Source organism: Salvia miltiorrhiza, unplaced genomic scaffold (genome assembly GCF_028751815.1).
Source record: "Salvia miltiorrhiza cultivar Shanhuang (shh) unplaced genomic scaffold, IMPLAD_Smil_shh Hic_asm_8, whole genome shotgun sequence".
Taxonomy (NCBI): domain Eukaryota; kingdom Viridiplantae; phylum Streptophyta; class Magnoliopsida; order Lamiales; family Lamiaceae; genus Salvia; species Salvia miltiorrhiza.
The window spans coordinates 31,271-55,234 of NW_026651397.1; the positions used below are offsets into that span (position 1 = coordinate 31,271).

Genomic DNA, 23,964 nt, shown 5'->3' on the forward strand with positions numbered 1-23,964 from the left:
AGATATTAAGTTGATTCACGCCGGATAAAAGAAAATGAATTTATTTTTAATTCCAACAAAAATGATTTACAAAAATATTTGTAAATTTAGTTATTGAATTTATATGCATTGCATATTTATTTAATTTAGCAATCTTTCACGAGCTATTTTTTTTTTCGAACCCTGAAGTATTATTACAGTCCCGGTATTTTATGTTCCTAATAGCCACCCTATATCATGATTATTTTTTTCATACATGTCACAATCAAATCATATCTTATCAAATTTTCCACTTTCTTTCCTCCCACCATACCCCCTTCTCCTACTAATCCGACAGCCAAATCTCTCTTTTGTTTCCACTTTCTTTTGTTTTATGCTGTCAAATTCCACCTAACAAATCAGCCAAGTTCTCCTTCACTCACTTAATCCACCAAATTATTTTCATCGGCCCCAAGCTCATTTCACCAGAAATCAAGTATTGAGCAAACAAGCAGAACTCAACTGCCTAGGTAAGTTTTGAACTTTGGTTTCATCATTCTCTCATTCTCCATCTTGCAAATAATTGAAGGATCCCCTGCTGAAATTCTACTGCAGTTGTTCCACTGAAGCCCAGTTTTAACGCAGTGAATCAAAACCAATACCAACAAGATCAGACAAACAATTGAAACGAAACCTCTTAAGGTTCCCTCTTGAGTCCTTACCTTATTTGCTAAATTGAAATTCAGTTTTCTTGTATCAATTTTTGAAACAAAATGATAGTTACATACATGAGCATACAATATGTGTTTTCATATACATCAAAGCATGATTTACAAAAGAAGAAAGAAAAGTTTGAGCTTTGTTTACATCTGTCGATTTTGGGCTGGAAGGTCGACGGCGGTGGCTCGGCGCCACTGTCGGTCTGGCTGGAAAGATAGAAGGTCGGGGGCTGTGAGGCGGCTCATCGCCGTTGCTCCGGCGAGGGTTTGAGAAGAGAGTCAGGGGAGGCCGAGCCTAGGGCTCCGGCGGGCGGCTTCTGCTGCTGCTTATCGGAAGAAGTCCGAGAGGGAAGCCAGGCGCTGCGGCTCTGCCGTTGCTGCCTAGCTACGGTGAAGAGTGGGGAAGGAGAGGACGACGGCGGCGGTGGCTTGATGCTCCTGCTGCCCGTCGATCCAGAGAGAGTCGGAGTCGGCGGCGGTAGTGGCTTCTCGCTGCTATCGCCGGAGTTCCAGAGGGAGGATCGGAGTTTGAGAGGGAGGAGCGGTGGCGGCTGGGGCTGCTATCGCCGGAGGTAGAACCGCGGGGGTTGAGCTTTCAGAGGGAGGCTAGAGCTCGGCGGCCTTGGCTGCTGTCTCTCGGCCACTGTCAGAGAGAGAGAGAACTGGTGGCGGCAGCTCGTCGCTGCTGCTCCTCCGGCGAGCTCCACGGTGGGCGGCTGTTACCAGCCGAAGAGAGAGGGGCCGAGGAAGGCGGCTGGTCTTTTCGGTTGATGCGGCTGCCGGTCGACGGCTGCCTCGCCGGAAGGATGCGCGGTGGCGGGACTGATGGCTGAGAGAGAAGGGAGCGAGAGATGAGGGAAGAGGGAGCCGAGAGAGGGAGAAGAGAGTGAGATGTGATAGTATGTGTGTGTGTGTGCGGCTGGGGAGGAAGAAAAAGGGTGGTGGGGGTGTTGGGCTTTAGGTTTGGGTTAGGGGTTGGGCTTTAAATTTGGGCCGGGTTTTTAATTAGTGTTGGGCTGAAAATTTTGTTAGAATTTGGGCCGAGTTGGGCCGTTTTTTTTTCATTTTTTTTTTTATTTATTTTTTTCAGTTGGGCTTGAGTCTTTGGGCCAAGTCAGTAATGGGCTCAGTTTATTTAATTTAGTTATGGGACGATTTTATGAGTACTTGGGCCGAGATTTTTAATTAAATGGGCTGAGTTATTTCTTAATTTTGGGCCGATTTTCTTTTATTAAGTTGGGCCTTTGATTATTTTAAATCATGGGCTGCCCAAGTATTTATTTAATTGGATTTGTGCATATTTTATTTAAAGGAGCTACACTATTATAATTAATTAGACTTATTAAGTTTAATTAATTATTTTCAAAGAGTAAATTTTTATAATAATATTAAATTATTATTATAAGCATATTTTAAGTAATTACTTATTATATGCTAAGCATGACATGAAATTGCATTATATTTTGCAAAAAGAGTATTTATGATTTAATTGGTTTTATTTATAATTCCAATTATTAAAGAAAGATGAGTAAGAATATTGTTGGTGTTCTTAACTCAAGAGAAATGTTTTCAATTATTTATTCATTAAATTTTGAAAACCCGGCTAAGTGAATCATAGAATATTAAGCACTTCACCATGACTTAAGATTAGAATTCAAGGAGACCTATTAAGAATAGATTTCTTGTAGGCTTTGAGCATCAGGAGGATTAGCACTGCTATTCCGATTCAGAGATAAGGTTAAACGACAGGCTTTGCCTAGACAGGTGGGCTTATTTTTCAAATGTATGATTTAGCTATTGAGCTTAAATATTCGTGTAATATAAACTGTTTATCCAATAAAATATTTTTGTGCACTCTACCATGTTTAAGGCTCGTACAGTTAATCAATTGAGGTTCTCTTATGACCTAATACGTTGTTTGAGAATTGTGTACACTTGTTAGCTGTCTCGGTGGGTTGATCTCCATCGGGCACTAACCAGAGGCGTTATAAGGGTGCTTGACGGGATGTGTTCCGGAGCATAGAAATGATAGGCCTGTCTGGATTAATTTCCGAGGTTTATTATACTTGGCTGGGTTACGCCCTCAGTTCAAGTCAGCGGGAGACAGAGATCCGTCGGTGGCTAGAGGTCCGGGATCACAGCGAGTAACAGAATGGAGTGTGCAAACGCGCGCAAAATAATTAAGTATATATATATATATATGAAAATGTTTTAACATGCATAGAAGTTATTTCTCTTTAAAACCTTCTATGTCATGTCAGTAAGATTGGATAAACTGTTCTTCAGATTATGAAATGCTTTAAAGGTTGCAGCCCACTAAGTACATTAGTACTTAGCCCAAAATTTCTTTCAAATGTTTTCAGGTTAATGGCTGGTGATGACGGGGCAGAGCTGAGGCTAGGGTTCAACTCCGTATTTTGTCTTCCGCTATTACACTAGCTTTTATTTGTCTTTTGTTTCTCCAACTTAAGACTTTTATGTTAAATTCTGAATTGTGTTTTTATCGAGCTTAAACTCTCAACTTCTAGCTCTATGTTATTTAACGTTGGTTATCGGAAGCATGAAACCGAACTTGTGATCCTAAGGCTTTGAATGTTGTTGATTGATTAGTATCACTTGATTTCTATCTTTCTTCATTCAAAGGGCATTGCCCAACATTTTTATTCTATTATCTGAATTTCACAAGGTTCTTCCCTTGTTCATTTATATGATTTTAGTCGTACCCCAGTTATAGTTTATTCCTTCAAGAATTGGGGTGTGACAGAATGGTATCAGAGCATGAGTTTTCTTTCATGTTTCTGATAACCATAAGTTTTTAAATGTCGAGTCTAGAATAGTACCTCTAGACTTCTAAGAAAGTTGTTGAACCTCAGCTCGCCGTCACACTGCCGCAGGAAAAAGGTACGATTTAAAAGTTTCAAAGTTATTAAATGTTTTAGAGTTTTCAAGAAGTGCGCGCTTCAGTAAATGATGCTATGTGAATTGCTTAACGCTTTCCATATGCTATAAGTTATGAATTGCTAATCGCGTTCATATTGTTATTTTGAGTCTCCGACTCATATAACCAGCTAAGTATCGTGTTTGGGACAACCCGAGCCCTTAACGATAAGATGAAGTAAAGTCGTGTTTAGGACTATCGAGCCTTTCACGAATACCAGATGTATGGTCGAGTTAGATTCTTTGAATCTTTCCGGCAATAGAAAAGTTTCATGTGACATTAAATGTCCACATGTTTGAGGTTTCAAAGAGAATGAACGAATAAGAAAGTTATGTTATTGTTTTAGGTTCACTGCCTATACGATCAGAATAATAAGAACTCTTACAACTGTTTGAGTACCACCCAAGAATGTCTTGGGAATGTTAGTCGTGACAGCTCTGCTTGATCGATTTAAGTAAGGACTGGTAAGATAGAAACGTTTAACATAGATATGTTATAACGTAGCAGAAATGAGATAAGATTAAGGATTCACTTGAGTATTCCACCAAGATAGATCAGTTTCCACATAGAGTTAGCCTTTCATAGGGTTACACTATAGAAGTAATATACCTTAAGTATATCTATGTATGTATATATGTATGCATGCATGCAGAATAAGTCTCACTTTTGTGTTATTTTCGTTCGTAAATCAGAATGGAAGACGCACCAAGAAGACGCGGTAGGGGACGAGGACGTGGTCGTGGTCGAGGACGCGGCAGGGGATTCATCCCTGAAGAGCCAATCCAACATGTAGCACCAAATCGTACTGCTGAAGAGAAGTTTCGCAAGGAAAAACCTCCAACATTTGACGGGCTGGGCGATCCAACAGACGCCGAAAAGTGGGTTAGGGCCATAGAGCGTATCTTTAACTACATCCGTTGCAATGACGAAGACAAAGTAACTTGTGCAACCTACCAACTGGTGGACGAAGCCGACTTCTGGTGGGAATCGGTGAGGCGCACAATGACTGAGGAACAGTGGGAAAATTTCACTTGGGAAGATTTCAAGACTGAATTATATGAGAAATACATACCGGGATGCTATAGACAGAAGAAACAGAATGAGTTCTGGAATCTGAAGCAGAGGGCTGGGACAGTTACTGAGTACGATAGAGCCTTCAATCAGCTATCAAGATATGCTCCGACGCTGGTGGACACTGATGAGAAACGTGCAGAAAAATTTAGGAATGGACTGCGCCATGAGATATCAATCTCCCTAGCAAGCCAGGGAGGTCTCACCTACGCACAAACTTTGAGCAGGGCTCTTACCATTGAGTCATTGCTACCAAAGGAAAAAGGGAAAGCTCCGGGACAGTCTGGATTTGTACCACCTCAAGATGGTGGTAAAGGAAAAAGAAAGTGGAACGAAGGAACTGGAGGAAACCCTGGAAATGGAAATGGGAAGAAACCATGGGTTGCTAACCAAAATCAGAATCAGCGTCAGAACCAACAGCCGCAAGCAATGGGACGACCACTCTGCCCAAAGTGTCAGCGACCTCATTCAGGGGAATGCCTAAAAGGAATGAATATATGCTATAGATGTGGGGAAACTGGGCACTATGCTTCAGTATGTCCGAAAAAGAACGGAGGAGCACCTCAACAGCAAAACCCCAGAAATCAACAGCGACAAAATCAGGGTCCTGGAGGACAACGGGGACAGCCACAGAATGCTAGGGCCTATGCCCTTAACCAAAATCAAGCAGCAGGAAACCAAGGAAACTTGGCAGGTATGATTAATGCTTTCGACGTGCCGATTATAGCTTTGTTTGATACTGGAGCGTCCCACTCTTTCATTTCACATGCTGCTTGTAAGAGATTAGAACTGGCTCCACAATTGGCTGAGATAACTTTAGAAGTTAACACCCCTGGTAATGGAAGATTGACTGCTAAGGACATTATCTCGAACTTAGAGCTGAACATAGGTGCTGAAACATTTAAGGCAGATTTGTATGTCATCACTATGATAGAGTTTGACATAATCCTAGGGATGGACTGGCTTACTCAAGTCGGTGCCACGATACTGTGTAGCGAGAGAAAGATCTCTTTCCAATCCGCTGGAAAGGAGAAGGCAAGTTTTCATGGCATAAGAATGGGAGGAAGAGTACCAGTGATTTCGGCGATGAAGGCCACAAAGATAATGAGAACGGGAGAATGTCAGGCTTTTCTGGTCAGTTTGACAGGAGAACATGAAGTAAAGAAAACGATCGAAGAAGTTCCAGTGGTGCGAGAATTCAAAGATGTTTTTCCCGAAGAATTGCCCGGTATGCCACCGAACAGACAACTAGAATTCACGATTGATCTAGAACCCGGGGCAGCACCAGTGTCAAAGGCACCATACAGAATGGCCCCGCCAGAGTTACAAGAATTGAAAGTGCAACTACAAGAACTGTTGGATCTAGGTTTCATACAGCCTAGCGTGTCACCGTGGGGAGCACCAGTCTTATTCGTCAAGAAGAAAGATGGTTCACTAAGGATGTGTATCGATTATAGAGAATTAAACAAGCTCACGATAAAGAATAGATATCCTCTTCCAAGGATAGACGACTTGTTTGATCAGTTGAAAGGAGCCGGTGTGTTTTCCAAGATTGATCTAAGATCTGGTTACCATCAACTCAAGATGAAAAGAGAAGACATTCCAAAGACAGCATTTCGAACGCGTTACGGACATTACGAGTTCACAGTGATGCCCTTTGGATTAACGAATGCCCCAGCCGTTTTCATGGATTTGATGAACCGAGTGTTCCATCAATATCTCGATAGTTTTGTCTTAGTGTTTATTGACGACATTCTCATCTACTCTAAGACTGAAGAACAACACGAGGAGCACTTGCGCATCGTACTCGAAACCCTGCGTAATGAGAAATTGTTTGCTAAATTCAGCAAATGCGAGTTTTGGTTGAGAGAAGTAATGTTTCTCGGTCACATCGTGTCGACTGAAGGAATCAAAGTAGACCCCGCCAAGGTCGAAGCAGTCAAGGAATGGAAGGCACCATCAAATGTCAATGAGATCAGGAGTTTCCTCGGTCTAGCAGGTTACTACAGAAGATTCATCGAAGGATTCTCGAAATTGGCTAGGCCAATGACTCAGCTTTTGAAAAAGGGGACTAAATACGTTTGGTCTGAAGCGTGCGAACAAAGTTTTAAGGAGCTTAAGACTAGGCTGACTACTGCACCAGTGTTAGCAATACCAGAAGAGAATGAAGAATTCGTGGTGTATACTGATGCCTCGAAACTAGGATTGGGTTGCGTGTTGATGCAAAATCAGAAAGTGATAGCATACGCGTCTCGTCAATTGAAGCCCCATGAGCTGAAGTACCCGACTCATGATTTAGAACTAGCAGCCGTCGTGCACGCGCTGAAGATTTGGAGACACTATCTCTACGGAGTTAAGTGTGAGATCTTTACAGATCATAAGAGTTTGAAATACTTCTTCGAGCAAAAGGATTTAAACATGAGACAACGAAGATGGCTCGAATTAGTAAAGGATTATGATTGCACCATCAGTTATCATCCAGGAAAAGCGAATGTAGTAGCTGACGCCCTGAGTCGAAAGACGAAGGCTAAGCTAGGGTATTTCATCACCCAGCAGAAGGAACTGATTCGTGACTTCGCCTCACTCAGTTTGGAAATTGTTCATCCTCCAGACACAGTATCGGGTTGTGTTGCTGCATTGATAGCTAAACCTGATTTGAGAGAAAGAATTGTGCAAGCACAAAAAGAAGATTGGTTCTTGGAGAAGATGCGTCTAGCTGCAAGAACGAATGAAACGAAAGGATTCACTGAAGCAAAGGATAATGCACTATTGGTTGGTGAAAGATTGTGTGTGCCACACAAAGAAGAATTAAAGAACGAGATTATGAGCGAGGCTCATGATACTCCTTACACTGCACATCCAGGCAGCACAAAGATGTATCAGGATTTGAAGAAAATTTTCTGGTGGAAAGGAATGAAAAGAGATGTAGCGTTGTTTGTAGAGCGATGTCTCGCTTGTCAACAAGTGAAGGCCGTGCATCAGAGGCCGTATGGAATGCTGCAACCACTACCTATCCCTGAGTGGAAGTGGGAGCACATTAACATGGACTTCGTAGTGAGCCTACCGAGGTCGGCACGTGGAAACACTGCTATTTGGGTCATAGTGGACCGATTATCAAAGTCAGCGCACTTTCTGCCAATTCAAATGACTTTTGGATTGGAGAAACTTGCAAAGTTATATGTCAAAGAGATAGTACGCCTCCACGGTGTACCTGTATCTATCACATCAGATCGTGACACCAGATTCACATCGCGTTTCTGGAAAAGTTTACAAGAAGCAATGGGCACTCAGCTGAATTTCAGCACAGCATACCACCCTCAGACTGACGGGCAGTCAGAAAGAACGATTCAGATTCTAGAAGATATGCTGCGAACGATTGTCGCAGACAAAGGTGGAAGTTGGGAGGATTTGTTACCTCTTGTAGAATTTGCTTATAACAACAGTTATCAAGCAACAATTGGAATGGCTCCATATGAGGCTTTGTATGGCCGAAAATGTCGATCACCACTTTACTGGGATGAAGTGGGCGAGAGAAAGTTGTTAGGTCCTGAACTGGTCCAACAGATGGTTGAGAAGGTCGATCACATCAAGCAAAGAATTAAAGAAGCTCAAGATAGACAAAAGTCTTACGCCGATAAACGCCGATCGGAGTTAGAATTCAATGTTGGGGATCGAGTTTTCCTCAAAGTTTCTCCCTCAAAGGGAGTTATACGTTTCGGAAAGAGGGGCAAGTTACGACCCCGTTTTATAGGACCTTTTGAGATCCTAGATAAGATAGGCCCTGTAGCCTATAGGTTGGCATTGCCGCCCAGTATTGGAGACGTGCACAATGTGTTTCATGTCTCTCAGTTAAGAAAGTATGTGTTTGATCCAAAACATGTGATTAAACATGATGAAGTGGTCCTAGCTCAGGACTTAAGTTATGAAGAGAAACCAGTCCAGATACTTGATCGCAAGGTTCAAGTTTTACGTAACAAGAACATCGTTCTCGTTAAAGTGAAGTGGAACCATCACGGGATGGAAGAGGCCACATGGGAACTTGAAGATTCAATGAAAGTCAAGTATCCCCAGCTAGATTATCAAGGTATGTAATTTCGGGGACGAAATTTTTTTTTAAGAAGGGAGGGATGTAATACCCCGTTCCTTTTTGCTAAGTTTAGAATAATTTTTGAACTTAGATATTAAGTTGATTCACGCCGGATAAAAGAAAATGAATTTATTTTTAATTCCAACAAAAATGATTTACAAAAATATTTGTAAATTTAGTTATTGAATTTATATGCATTGCATATTTATTTAATTTAGCAATCTTTCACGAGCTATTTTTTTTTCGAACCCTGAAGTATTATTACAGTCCCGGTATTTTATGTTCCTAATAGCCACCCTATATCATGATTATTTTTTTCATACATGTCACAATCAAATCATATCTTATCAAATTTTCCACTTTCTTTCCTCCCACCATACCCCCTTCTCCTACTAATCCGACAGCCAAATCTCTCTTTTGTTTCCACTTTCTTTTGTTTTATGCTGTCAAATTCCACCTAACAAATCAGCCAAGTTCTCCTTCACTCACTTAATCCACCAAATTATTTTCATCGGCCCCAAGCTCATTTCACCAGAAATCAAGTATTGAGCAAACAAGCAGAACTCAACTGCCTAGGTAAGTTTTGAACTTTGGTTTCATCATTCTCTCATTCTCCATCTTGCAAATAATTGAAGGATCCCCTGCTGAAATTCTACTGCAGTTGTTCCACTGAAGCCCAGTTTTAACGCAGTGAATCAAAACCAATACCAACAAGATCAGACAAACAATTGAAACGAAACCTCTTAAGGTTCCCTCTTGAGTCCTTACCTTATTTGCTAAATTGAAATTCAGTTTTCTTGTATCAATTTTTGAAACAAAATGATAGTTACATACATGAGCATATAATATGTGTTTTCATATACATCAAAGCATGATTTACAAAAGAAGAAAGAAAAGTTTGAGCTTTGTTTACATCTGTCGATTTTGGGCTGGAAGGTCGACGGCGGTGGCTCGGCGCCACTGTCGGTCTGGCTGGAAAGATAGAAGGTCGGGGGCTGTGAGGCGGCTCATCGCCGTTGCTCCGGCGAGGGTTTGAGAAGAGAGTCAGGGGAGGCCGAGCCTAGGGCTCCGGCGGGCGGCTTCTGCTGCTGCTTATCGGAAGAAGTCCGAGAGGGAAGCCAGGCGCTGCGGCTCTGCCGTTGCTGCCTAGCTACGGTGAAGAGTGGGGAAGGAGAGGACGACGGCGGCGGTGGCTTGATGCTCCTGCTGCCCGTCGATCCAGAGAGAGTCGGAGTCGGCGGCGGTAGTGGCTTCTCGCTGCTATCGCCGGAGTTCCAGAGGGAGGATCGGAGTTTGAGAGGGAGGAGCGGTGGCGGCTGGGGCTGCTATCGCCGGAGGTAGAACCGCGGGGGTTGAGCTTTCAGAGGGAGGCTAGAGCTCGGCGGCCTTGGCTGCTGTCTCTCGGCCACTGTCAGAGAGAGAGAGAACTGGTGGCGGCAGCTCGTCGCTGCTGCTCCTCCGGCGAGCTCCACGGTGGGCGGCTGTTACCAGCCGAAGAGAGAGGGGCCGAGGAAGGCGGCTGGTCTTTTCGGTTGATGCGGCTGCCGGTCGACGGCTGCCTCGCCGGAAGGATGCGCGGTGGCGGGACTGATGGCTGAGAGAGAAGGGAGCGAGAGATGAGGGAAGAGGGAGCCGAGAGAGGGAGAAGAGAGTGAGATGTGATAGTATGTGTGTGTGTGTGCGGCTGGGGAGGAAGAAAAAGGGTGGTGGGGGTGTTGGGCTTTAGGTTTGGGTTAGGGGTTGGGCTTTAAATTTGGGCCGGGTTTTTAATTAGTGTTGGGCTGAAAATTTTGTTAGAATTTGGGCCGAGTTGGGCCGTTTTTTTTTCATTTTTTTTTTATTTATTTTTTTCAGTTGGGCTTGAGTCTTTGGGCCAAGTCAGTAATGGGCTCAGTTTATTTAATTTAGTTATGGGACGATTTTATGAGTACTTGGGCCGAGATTTTTAATTAAATGGGCTGAGTTATTTCTTAATTTTGGGCCGATTTTCTTTTATTAAGTTGGGCCTTTGATTATTTTAAATCATGGGCTGCCCAAGTATTTATTTAATTGGATTTGTGCATATTTTATTTAAAGGAGCTACACTATTATAATTAATTAGACTTATTAAGTTTAATTAATTATTTTCAAAGAGTAAATTTTTATAATAATATTAAATTATTTTTATAAGCATATTTTAAGTAATTACTTATTATATGCTAAGCATGACATGAAATTGCATTATATTTTGCAAAAAGAGTATTTATGATTTAATTGGTTTTATTTATAATTCCAATTATTAAAGAAAGATGAGTAAGAATATTGTTGGTGTTCTTAACTCAAGAGAAATGTTTTCAATTATTTATTCATTAAATTTTGAAAACCCGGCTAAGTGAATCATAGAATATTAAGCACTTCACCATGACTTAAGATTAGAATTCAAGGAGACCTATTAAGAATAGATTTCTTGTAGGCTTTGAGCATCAGGAGGATTAGCACTGCTATTCCGATTCAGAGATAAGGTTAAACGACAGGCTTTGCCTAGACAGGTGGGCTTATTTTTCAAATGTATGATTTAGCTATTGAGCTTAAATATTCGTGTAATATAAACTGTTTATCCAATAAAATATTTTTGTGCACTCTACCATGTTTAAGGCTCGTACAGTTAATCAATTGAGGTTCTCTTATGACCTAACACGTTGTTTGAGAATTGTGTACACTTGTTAGCTGTCTCGGTGGGTTGATCTCCATCGGGCACTAACCAGAGGCGTTATAAGGGTGCTTGACGGGATGTGTTCCGGAGCATAGAAATGATAGGCCTGTCTGGATTAATTTCCGAGGTTTATTATACTTGGCTGGGTTACGCCCTCAGTTCAAGTCAGCGGGAGACAGAGATCCGTCGGTGGCTAGAGGTCCGGGATCACAGCGAGTAACAGAATGGAGTGTGCAAACGCGCGCAAAATAATTAAGTATATATATATATATATGAAAATGTTTTAACATGCATAGAAGTTATTTCTCTTTAAAACCTTCTATGTCATGTCAGTAAGATTGGATAAACTGTTCTTCAGATTATGAAATGCTTTAAAGGTTGCAGCCCACTAAGTACATTAGTACTTAGCCCAAAATTTCTTTCAAATGTTTTCAGGTTAATGGCTGGTGATGACGGGGCAGAGCTGAGGCTAGGGTTCAACTCCGTATTTTGTCTTCCGCTATTACACTAGCTTTTATTTGTCTTTTGTTTCTCCAACTTAAGACTTTTATGTTAAATTCTGAATTGTGTTTTTATCGAGCTTAAACTCTCAACTTCTAGCTCTATGTTATTTAACGTTGGTTATCGGAAGCATGAAACCGAACTTGTGATCCTAAGGCTTTGAATGTTGTTGATTGATTAGTATCACTTGATTTCTATCTTTCTTCATTCAAAGGGCATTGCCCAACATTTTTATTCTATTATCTGAATTTCACAAGGTTCTTCCCTTGTTCATTTATATGATTTTAGTCGTACCCCAGTTATAGTTTATTCCTTCAAGAATTGGGGTGTGACATTCACCTTCAAGGAGATGAATTTAAGAATCTTTGTAAAAATTTTGCTGTCATATATCGAGTTTACTTTAGAGTTATGTCATCTCATTTAAATCCAAAATTTAAATTCACTCCAACCTTAAAAGATGAAACTGTCATACTTCAAATTGAAGCTGATAATTCAACATCTTTCGTTCCTAAAAGACTTAAATGGAATGAAATAACTATTCCTAATGAATTCATAATTCAAAATCCTCAAATACCAAGAGGAATTGAAAAACGAGAAGTCTCAGAGATTGAAGAAGATGATGACGGGAGAATTCTTCTAAGATTTAATTCATATAGAGAACAAAGAAAATCCTCAATACGTATTCAAGAAGTCTCATCAAGAAATTCATTTTCTGAAAGTTCTAAATTTAATTATCCTAATATTAAAGTTAATTACAAATCTCCAATCCCTTCGACTAGTTATCAAACTGAAGAAGAAACACATCAAGTAGGATCTCCTACTATTTCTCAAATGGAAGATCAAATCAATATGATTTCTAATATGAATTTCTCTATTAATTTCAATTACCTTGAAAAGGAATTTAATGATCCAGAAGAAATTGAAAGAAAAGAATGGTTTTTAAAACTTGAAAAACCTTTAAGAGATAAACTTCAAATTGAATGGATAAAAGGATTACATAAATTAAAATCTAATATTCCAATTTTAGATTGGTTTCAAGGATACTGTCAGCTTAATGATATTAATAATGTCTACAATCTAGATCAAATAAATGTTCAAACAAACCTTTATAAAAAATGGAAATTAGCTACAGGTTCTATATTAACTTCCATTCATCCTCATTTACATAATATCAAAATACAAATTCCTAATGGTGAAATATCTGCTACTCCATTTCGTACTGGAAGAGACGGAGAAGATGGACAAAAAATGAGTGATATTAAAAAACTCCACGAACAAAATAATTATTCAAATCAAATCTTACAAACTATCGCCGAACAAATAGATCATATTTCAACAAAAATTGATTCACAAAAACAAATAAATAATTTTCCACATAATATTTCAAATCCTCATTTTATTCCTAGAAGTCTTCCTGAGAAAATAGAAAACAAACTCAAATTATGTCACAGCCCGCCCTAACTATGGATAGTTAGGCCGAGTGATCCACGACTAGGGATGGGGTTAAAGAAGAAGGGGAAGAAAAGGGGCGTCATTTATAGCCGTAAAACTTACTCATCTTAATAAAACTCGTCATTTTTATTCATTAATACTCAATTGAAAACAGTCTATGAAAGACAGCATAAAACTTAATTAATATCATTAATCAAGTTATACATCGTATGAAACCATTCTCTTAAGACTCAAAGTATGACATAACATACTATAACATCAACAACATCTTGCAGCGGAAAGTAGCTAGACATATGTATGAAGACATATTCTAGACAGGTTAACTATTTATTAACAACCCTGGAGACTCCGCTCATTTCAGCACCATCATCACATCAGCTCAACCTGCACATTTAGAAAACATATGCAGGGCTGAGTACAAAAGCACTCAGTGGGCACGTATGCCTAGGTATAAAAATACATGCTTCAAAACTGTAAATTGTCATGCCATCATAAATAGTACATCAAGGGAGTTTTTCGTTAAAAAGGCCCAAGCTTACTGTCACAGCCCGCCCTAACTAAGGATAGTTAAGCCGAGTGATCTACGACTAGGGATGGGGTTAAAGAAGAAGGGGAAGAAAAGGGGCGTCATTTATAGCCGTAAAACTTACTCATCTTAATAAAACTCGTCATTTTTATTCATGAATACTCAATTGAAAATAGTCTATGAAAGACAGCATAAAACTTAATTAATATCATTAATCAAGTTATACATCATATGAAACCATTCTCTTAAGACTCAAAGTATGACATAACATACTATAACATCAACAACATCTTGCAGCGGAAAGTAGCTAGACATATGTATGAAGACATATTCTAGACAGGTTAACTATTTATTAACAACCCTGGAGACTCCGCTCATTGCAGCACCATCATCACATCAGCTCAACCTGCACATTTAGAAAACATATGCAGGGCTGAGTACAAAAGCACTCAGTGGGCACGTATGCCTAGGTATAAAAATACATGCTTCAAAAACTGTAAATTGTCATGCCATCATAAACAGTACAACAAGGGAGTTTTTCGCTAAAAAGGCCCAAGCTTACTAAGTTCATATGTGATTCTTAAAGTTCGTCTGCAGTCTAAGTTCTCTTGTAATCTATCATATCTGGAACTGTGTGCCGGAGAGGTGGCCACCTCTCACGGTCACTTGACCGGTGTAACAACCCGCTCTTTTATTATATTTAAACCCAGTAATTATTTATTATTTAAATTCAACTTATGACACTGGATTATATTCTAATTAAGCAGGATTATTATTTTATTACCAAGTCAGTAGCTTCGCGTAAATAAAACCGCGATGAGAATTATTGAGTAAGCCAATAATTATTTATTTCAGATTCATAACTGACTTAGTTAAGTCATGTTATTTATTAATCACAATAGAATTATTTTTCTATTATTATTTCTTGAGTCGTGATTTATTCCGGTTTATGAAGAATTAAATCTACGGATTTAATTTAGAATTTATTCTAGCTAAGAAAGGAAGCAGATATCGAGTAGTTTCATAAACACACGATATTAACAAAACCCGGTAGTTGGATTTTATTTAAAAAAAAATGCAATACAATATTACAGATATAGAAATTCCAAGACAAGAATTATTGCTTCTGTTTATACTTCACTTTACAAACCCCTATTTTTCTATCTATCTACCAACACTTAAAAAAAAAAAAGGAATAGTGTATGTGTGTGAAAGAAATCTGCAGCTATCCCTTAAGCGCATGCTCAGCCATCTATTCTGGACATTTTTTTGACTCCAGCTCCACGCCTGTGTAATATTCTTCTTTGACTCCAGCTCCAGCAGCATATTTGCAAAATTTTCACACCCGAACACCTTCATTTGGTTTCAGATTTCAGCAGCTATTAATCCTCATCTCATACCCATTCCACACTTAAACGTTTTCATCATTCTCTGCCAAAGAAATTTTCAAGTATCAGTTAATTCTTGCTTCATTCAACACCAACGAGCAGTTCATTCAACAACCAACACAAACATTCAAGGTATTGATTCTATCTCAAATATCCATTCCAGTAAAGCATTCATACCAAAACATGATCAATTTCACAATGATAGAAAACCATTGTAGGCATAATGAACTTAGCAAAGTTACACTCTTTATATTGCAAACACCAATAACTCTTATGCAAAGCAAGAACAGGCTGCACTCTTTCACCACTAGGAAAATAATAATACAGAAAACCATGTTTTCATTCCAAAATCAAGTCTTTATACAAAGTTGAGTTTTCTGAAAATTATTCAAATTTACGAACCTATCGTGAGTGATAAAACGAGAGAGAAAGGATGGTGGATTGTCGGAGCTCTGCGACTCACGGCGACGGCGGCTCCGGGAGAGGCGGCTGCCGGGCTCTTGCTGCCAACAGCAGCGGCCGGCGGCGGCGCTCCTCCAGCGAGCCACTGACCACCGGACGAGCCTGCAGCAACACCAGGCCGCGACTCCGGCGAAGCAGCTGCAGTCGGCGGCAACTCCGGGCAAGCCAACAGCGGCGGGAACTCCGAGCGAGATGAACGGCTGAAGGCCAGATCCGTCGACCTCAGGCGAAGAAGCAACAACTCCAGGCGGCGGCCGTTTCTGCCGGCCGGAAAAGGAAGAGGACGCCAGATCTGGTAGTCGGCAAAGGTCGTCGGAGCGACCGCAGCTGGGTGCGGTGAAGAGAGAGATCGACGGGGAGCGAGAGGGAGACAAGACCTGAGGGAAGAGGGAGAGAGGTTGAGGAGACGGGAGGGGGAGGCAGAGCCGCCGGCCTCCGGCGGCGGCGTGCCGTCCGGGGCGGCAGCAGGAGGCCGAGTGAACGGCTGGATCGAGCGAGAGAGAGAGATGATGAGCAGTGAGAGAGAGATGATCGAGCTGAGAGAGAGAATTTAGAGAGAGTTTTAATCTTGATAATTGAGAGAGAGAGAGAGTGTTATGTTTTAAAAAAAAAAGGGAGAGAACCGAAAATTGAGAGAGAAAGAGAGTGTTCTGCTTTAATAAAAAAAAAAGGGAGAACCGATAATTGAGAGAGAGAGGTAGTATTCTGCTTTAATAAAAAAAAAGGGAGAGAACCGATAATTTAGAGAGAGAGAGGAGAATTGTCGGTAGTGAGAGAACCGAGAGTGAAGACTTATGGGGATTAATTCATTGGGCCATCTTTTTATTTCTATCTGGGCCGAATTTAATTAATGTTCTTGGGCTGGAATTTATTTAATTCTATTGGGCCTGTTTCAGATTTGTTTAGTTCAGCCCAGCTGTTAATTCGTCATTTGGGCCGATTAAAGTGTCTATTGGACTAAGATTAATTCTTTCCAGTCCACATTAATTATTACTTGGACTCCTATTATTTATTAATAATGGGTCTCGAATTTATATTACTTGGGCTCCTACGATTTAATTGATTAAGTCCAATGAAATTTATTTATTTAACCCAATAAGAATTATTATTTTAGGCCTCTTCATTAATCCTAATTATTTTAATTAGTGATTAATATTTAAATTTACTAATTATTTTTAAGGGTGAGGATGGGCTCACTTATTGGGCTTCATGAATTTATTATTTTGGGCCTCATTTGTTGGGCTCTAGAAATTAATTGATGTTGGGCCTAATATTATTAATGCACTGGGCTTCGAATTTATTCATTTGGGCTCGAATTAAATTCCTATCGGGCCATCATAATTATTCTATTAAGTTTAATTAGAGAAAATTTTAAGACTTACTAATTATTAATTAGTAAGTGAATTAGATTATTTTAAGATGAGTAGATTATTAAATATTAATAATCCGACCTCATAAGACGAGCTTTATTTCCTTAAATAGGATTAGCATCTCATAATTTAATTAAAGGAATATGAGTCATGCATAATCATTTCACGCATCCTCATTTATTGAGATTTTTCGAGAATTAGAATCTTATTTTATTTTCTCGAATTAAAGGTCAAGCACCAGAGTTAGAGCTAAACCGTGAGTCTGCTATTCAGGTGGGTTTTCTACGTATAAATTAAAACCATATATATTAGAATTGCTAAGACTTTATGCTTATGAATTTAAAATGATATTGTCAATGCCTAAATGCTTTATGTTTTATTATTAATTGCCTATCTGATGTTAATCGAATTCGGATTCTGGATGGGACCGCAAATCCCTTCGGAATTAGTGTACACCTTGTGATCGTGAGTCATCTAGCGGGTTGGCCGATCATAGTGTCCGTAGAGGGAGGCCTCCCTCTCGGCACGAGTTACTGATATGGTGATTAATGATATAAAATACCTGCGCGGGTTATTGATGAAAGAAATGATATTATGTTTGGTAAATACGAGTCTTTAAAGGAAAACCCTCGTATCTTACTACTGTTGAAAGGCTTGACAATAAAATATTATGCATGTATGTAAATTTCGGCAAGTGTCCACTAAGTACTTTTGTACTTAGCCCTGCATGTATTTTTAAATGTGCAGGTTGAGCTGTGATCGAGGATGTAGTGTGCAAGCGGAGCTTTTGTCGATCTAGAATGAGTACCTCAGAGTAGAGTATATGTCTTCATACATATATTCCAATTGTTATTCCGCTGCGAACACTGATTATGTTAAGATATTATGTCATTTGTCAAACAATATGTATTATTTAATAATGTACTAAAACCATTGAGTACCCCGTTTTGGGATAATATTTCGTACGGTCCCCTTGTGGCCTTCATTGATATCTAGATATTTCGATTGATTTCTTTATACAAGTCGTGTCACGACCGCACTTGCTAAGGATAGCAAATTCGGGGAAACCGCGACTAAGGGAGGGAATTTAGGAGCGGGATTTAGAAAGGGGTATATTCAGTCTCTTAATGACTCGACTTGTATAAGGAAATCAATTGAAATATCTAGATATCAAGAAGGCCACAAGGGGACCGTACATAATAATATCCAGAAAAAGGGTGCTCAATGAGTTTGAGAACATTGTTAAATAATACATATTGTTTGACAAATAACATAATATCATAACGAAATCAGTGTTCGCAGCGGAATAACATTTTGAGTATATGTATGAAGACATATACTCTACTCTGAGGTACTCATCCTAGATCGACAAAAGCTCCGCTTGCACACTACATCCTCGATCACAGCTCAACCTGCACATTTATAAATACATACAGGGCTAAGTACGAAAGTACTTAGTGGACACTTGCCGAAATTTACATACATGCATAATATTTTATTGTCAAGCCTTTCAATAGTAGTAAGATACGAGGGTTTTCCTTTAAAGACTCGTATTTACCAAAAATAATATCATTTCTTTCATCAATAACCCGCGCAGGCATTTTAATATCATTAATCACCATATCAGTAACTCGTGCCGAGAGGGAGGCCTCCCTCTACGGACACTATGATCGGCCAACCCGCTAGATGACTCACGATCACAAGGTGTACACTAATTCCGAAGGGATTTGCGGTCCCATCCAGAATCCGAATTCGATTAACATCAGATAGGCAATTAATAACAAAACATAAAGCATTTAGGCATTGACAATATTATTCAAAATTCATAAGCATAAAGTCTTAACAATTCTACTATATGGTTTTAGTTTATACGTAAGAAAGCCCACCTGAATAGCAGACTCACGGTTTAGCTCTAACTCTGGTGCTTGACCTTTAATCCGAGAAAATAAAATAAGATTCTAATTCTCGAAAAATCTCAATAAATGAGGATGCGTGAAATGATTATGCGTGACTCATATTCCTTTAATAATATTATGAGATGCTAATCCTATTTAAGGAAATAAAGCTCGTCATATGAGGTCGGATTATTAATCTTTAATAATCTACTCATCTTAAAAATAATCTAATTCACTTACTAATTAATAATTAGTAAGTCTTAAAATTAATCACTAATTAAAAATATTTAGGATTAATAAAGAGAGCCTAAAAATAATAATTCTTATTGGGCCTAAATAAATAAATAATAGGTGCCCAATTATATGGATTTGAAGCCCATAAGAAAATTAATAGAAGCCCATTTATATAAATAATAGAGTCCAAACAATATATACATTAGCCCAATGGAAATAAAATAAGCAAAGCCCAAATGAATTAATATCCAGCCCAACAATTAAACTGAACCAGACCCAAATAAAAAAAAATAAAAACAGGCCCAAAAGAATCGGCCCAAAAGAATCGGCCCAAAAGAATCGGCCCAAACCCGGCCCAACTGAGAAAGACCCACTCCTCTTTTAAGTCTTCACTCTCGGTTCTCTCTACCGACAATCTCGGTCCCTCTCTCTATTTTCTATCACAAAACCAATCTCTCACGTCTCTTTCTATCCATCTTTATTAAAGCAAAAATTCCTTCTCTTATCATGACCGAACCACTCTCTCTTTTTATTCAATCACCACATGCACTCACACTTTTTAAAATATAACTCTCTCTCTATATTATCAATACCGCATCTCTCTCTAAAATCAACAAAAGAGTTGCAGCAACATATCTCTCTCTCTCTCGCTTGATTCCGGCGTCCTTCTTCCCGGCGAGTCATCGCCGGAAGCCATCTCTCTCTCTCTCGCATACATCGGTAACCACCCAAACACTCACCTCTCAATCTCTCTCGAATCTCCTCCGGCGAAGAACTGTCGGTCAGTCACCTCCCTCAACGTTTCACTACAGCGCCGTTGTTCCTGCTGCTCCGGCGACTCACGACGAGGCCACCGCCGATTACTGCTGTTTGTGGAAGCGCCGCCGACTGCTGCTGTTCGTGGAGTCTGCCGCCGACTGCTGCTGTTCTGGAGCTGGCCGCCGACTGCTGCTGTTCTGGTATCGCGGGCTGCTGTTGCAGAGCTCCGACAGCCACCACCGTCGTCGGCTGCCGCTGCCTCGCCCAAGGCCGACTTCTGCTGCCAAGCACCGAACGCCGCTGCTGTAGGGAGGCCGGCGAACAGTCGGGTGTTCGCCGTTTCCAGTTCTTCTCCGAGTTCCGAAGCCGGTGAGAGCTCCATCATCGCGTCGTCTCGTTCGTCTCTCGGCCCAACTGAACAGGTCGTGGAGCAACAAGGCGAGCCTCTCGCCTGAACCCACCGCCAAGCACCGAGTCGCTGCTGCTCGTCGTCTCTTGATCAGCCTGAACAGGCCGCGTCCCTTCTTCCTAAAGCTAAGTTCTTGTTCTATCTCTCTACTATTGTATTTCAATTCATGTTGTTGCCGATGGGAATTCTCATGACTTGGTTCTAAGTATAAAGGCAGTATAAAGATATCAATGTATGAATAAATCTATTTCTGTTGAATGCTAATCATGTACGCATATGTGATTTGCTATGTCCCTTTGTATTAAACTCATCCTATGTGTCGAATTTCTTTTATATGAAATGAGGGAAGTGAAATGCATATGTGAGGATAGTGAACTGAAAATACCTTGAATGTTTGTGTTGGTTGAAGGTTGCTGAGTTTAAACGAACTGGAATGATTTCACCGAACTGAAATTAATCGATGTTGTTGTTTCAATAATTGCAGTTGGTCAATGGGAGGAGATGGATGAATTAAACACAAAATCTCACCTTGAATGTGGGCAAAGCAATGAATGCAAGGCAAAGGCAGTTCCTCCTGCTCCTTGGTGCGTTTCTTGTTTCAAAATGGGTTTCAAAATGGAAGAGAATGAAGTTCTTGTTTGCTGCAAAGAGAGGTAAAAAGGGAGGAGGGCTGTATTGTTGGGGTGCGAGAATGCAGCAGGCTCAAGAGAAGATAGGGGAGTGTGCAGCACATGTCTCCACCCCCTTTTCCTTTTTCCCATTTTCTTGAACTTAGGGGGGGGTGGCAGGTGGTGGAGTAGGAAAGTGGTAGAGTGTAAACCGTAGGGAGTGCATTCCCTTCTTCATTTTCCTTTGTTGCAGATGGTAGATAAGCATAGGTGTGTATGGTTGTAAAGTATGATGTGATCTAAATATAATCCTTCAGTGTTGTTGCTCTGTATTTGAAATATTGGTTTCGTGTCTTGCTAAAAATCGATAATCCGTAGTCGAAAATTGGCTGCTCTAAAAATCTAATTTGTATTATTATCGAGATTGCTAAATTAAATCCATAGATTTAATTCGTTCGTCATTCTAATACCTAAATTAAATCCGTAGATTTAATTGGCTTCAAAGTCTGAAATAATTCACGACTTAAGTAACAATATGAAATAAACTCCATCTTGATTAATAAATAACACAACTTTGCTAAGTTGGTTATAACTTTGAATAATAATTATTCATTGATTCAAAGATTAACGTCGCGATTTTAAACACGCGAAGATAAATAAATGCATACTGCTAGTGTAGCGAATCTGTTTCCAAATTACGTAATTCAGAATCATAGTTGGAATTCATAAAGCGTTTCATTTACTAAAAAAAATAATAAACACGCAATATTGGACTTAAATAAATATAAAAGAGCGGGTTGTTACATACTACCCCTCTTAATAAAAATTTCGTCCCGAAATTTGCATACCTATGTAAAAAGTTCTGGGTATTTTTCTTTCATCTGGTCCTCAAGTTCCCACGTTGCTTCTTCAGGTCCATGGTGTCTCCACAGTATTTTGACTGACACGATCGATTTATTCCTCAACTCTTGCACCTTTCGGTCCAAAATGGCTTCAGGTTTTTCCTCGTACGTCAAGTCTGGGTTAAGAATCATTTCCTCTTGGTGAATCACGTGTTTGGGGTCAAACACGTACCGTCTCAGCTGTGACACGTGGAACACATTGTGGATGTTTCCAAAGCTAGGTGGCAGTGCCAACCTATACGCTACGGGACCTATTCTTTCAAGGATCTCATAAGGTCCTACAAAACGGGGTCTCAACTTACCCTTAACACCGAATCTAACGATCCCTTTCGAGGGTGACACTTTCAGGAAAACCTTGTCTCCAATTTGAAATTGTAGTTCGGTTCGTCGGGTATCGGCATAAGACTTCTGTCTATCCTGGGCCTCTTTAATTCTTGCTCTAATCTGGCGGATGGTCTCGATCATCTCGCTTACTGTATCTGGCCCAAGGATTTTTCTTTCACCCACCTCGTCCCAGTAAAGTGGTGATCTACACTTCCTTCCATACAGCGCCTCATAAGGTGCCATATCAATGGTCGCCTGGTAACTGTTGTTGTAGGCGAATTCGATCAGTGGCAGCACTGATTCCCAACTTCCTCCTCGGTCTAGCACCACTGTCCTCAACATATCTTCAAGGGTCTGAATTGTTCTTTCCGATTGTCCATCTGTTTGAGGATGGAAGGCGGTGCTAAAGTTCAATCTTGTTCCCAACTCCTTCTGCAAACTGATCCAAAATCTAGAAGTAAATTTTGAATCTCTATCTGAAGTAATGGATATTGGTATTCCATGTAGCCGTACAATCTCACGGATGTACAATTGGGCTAGTTTCTCCGATCCATAGGTAATTGGAATCGGTATAAAATGAGCACACTTCGTGAGACGGTCTACTATTACCCAAATAGCTGTGTTGCCCCTATTTGTCTTGGGTAGACCCGTCACGAAATCCATCGCTATGTGCTCCCACTTCCATTCTGGGATTTCTAATGGCTGCAATTTCCCATATGGTCGTTGATGTAAAGCTTTCACTTGCTGGCATGCAAGGCAGCGCTCTACAAACGAGGCTATATCTCGTTTCATTCCGTCCCACCAAAACTTCTGTTTCAGATCTTGGTACATTTTGGTACTCCCGGGATGAGCGGTATAGGGCGTGTCATGAGCTTCACTCATGATCTCATTTCTGAGTTCCTCGTTATGGGGAACACACAATCTTCCTTCAAAAAGAACGGCGTTATCCGTTGCCTCTTGGTAGCCTCCTGGCGTGCCTGTTCGGATCTTGAGACGAACTTTTTCTAAGTCCTCATCCGCTCTCTGGGCACTGACGATCCTTTCTCTGAGGTCTGGGGCGGCTACCAGAGTTGCAATAATCGCTCTTGTCGTTGCTGGTGGCTGAACCACTTCTATCTTCAATCTGTCAAAATCCCTTACAAGCATGTCCTCTTGAGTGAGAAGGAGTCCTAACTCGGATTGAGTTTTACGACTTAAAGCATCAGCTACTACATTAGCTTTTCCCGGGTGGTAGTTGATACCGCAATCGTAATCCTTCACGAGCTCGAGCCATCTCCTCTGTCTCATGTTCAAGTCTTTCTGCTCGAAAAAGTACTTAAGGCTTTTGTGATCAGTGAAGATTTCACATCTAACTCCGTATAGATGGTGTCTCCAAATTTTCAAAGCATGCACAATTGCTGCTAGTTCCAGATCATGAGTGGGGTAGTTCAATTCGTGTGGCCTTAGTTGCCGTGAGGCATAGGCGATGACCTTTCCTTCTTGCATCAACACACAACCTAGCCCATTTTTGGACGCGTCCGTGAAGATCACGTACTCCTTATCAGCTGCTGGAACTGCTAGCACTGGTGCAGTTGTCAATTTCTTCTTCAGCTCTTGGAAGCTGGCTTCACACTCTTCGTTCCACTTATACTTGATTCCTTTGCGAAGTAATTGCGTCATTGGTCTCGCT

The 23,964-nt window shown here is 40.4% G+C and overlaps 2 long non-coding RNA genes across 2 annotated transcripts; both read left to right on the forward strand.

The window, feature by feature from the left end:
• Window positions 1–271: 271 nt before the first annotated feature.
• Window positions 272–12,205, forward strand: LOC131002231 (uncharacterized). Its single transcript, XR_009094207.1, has 4 exons — window positions 272–488; window positions 574–2,441; window positions 11,226–11,301; window positions 11,901–12,205. It is a non-coding gene; the product is annotated as an uncharacterized LOC131002231 (long non-coding RNA).
• A 7,661-nt stretch (window positions 12,206–19,866) lies between these two features.
• Window positions 19,867–21,408, forward strand: LOC131002259 (uncharacterized). Its single transcript, XR_009094233.1, has 2 exons — window positions 19,867–20,013; window positions 20,106–21,408. It is a non-coding gene; the product is annotated as an uncharacterized LOC131002259 (long non-coding RNA).
• Window positions 21,409–23,964: the final 2,556 nt, after the last annotated feature.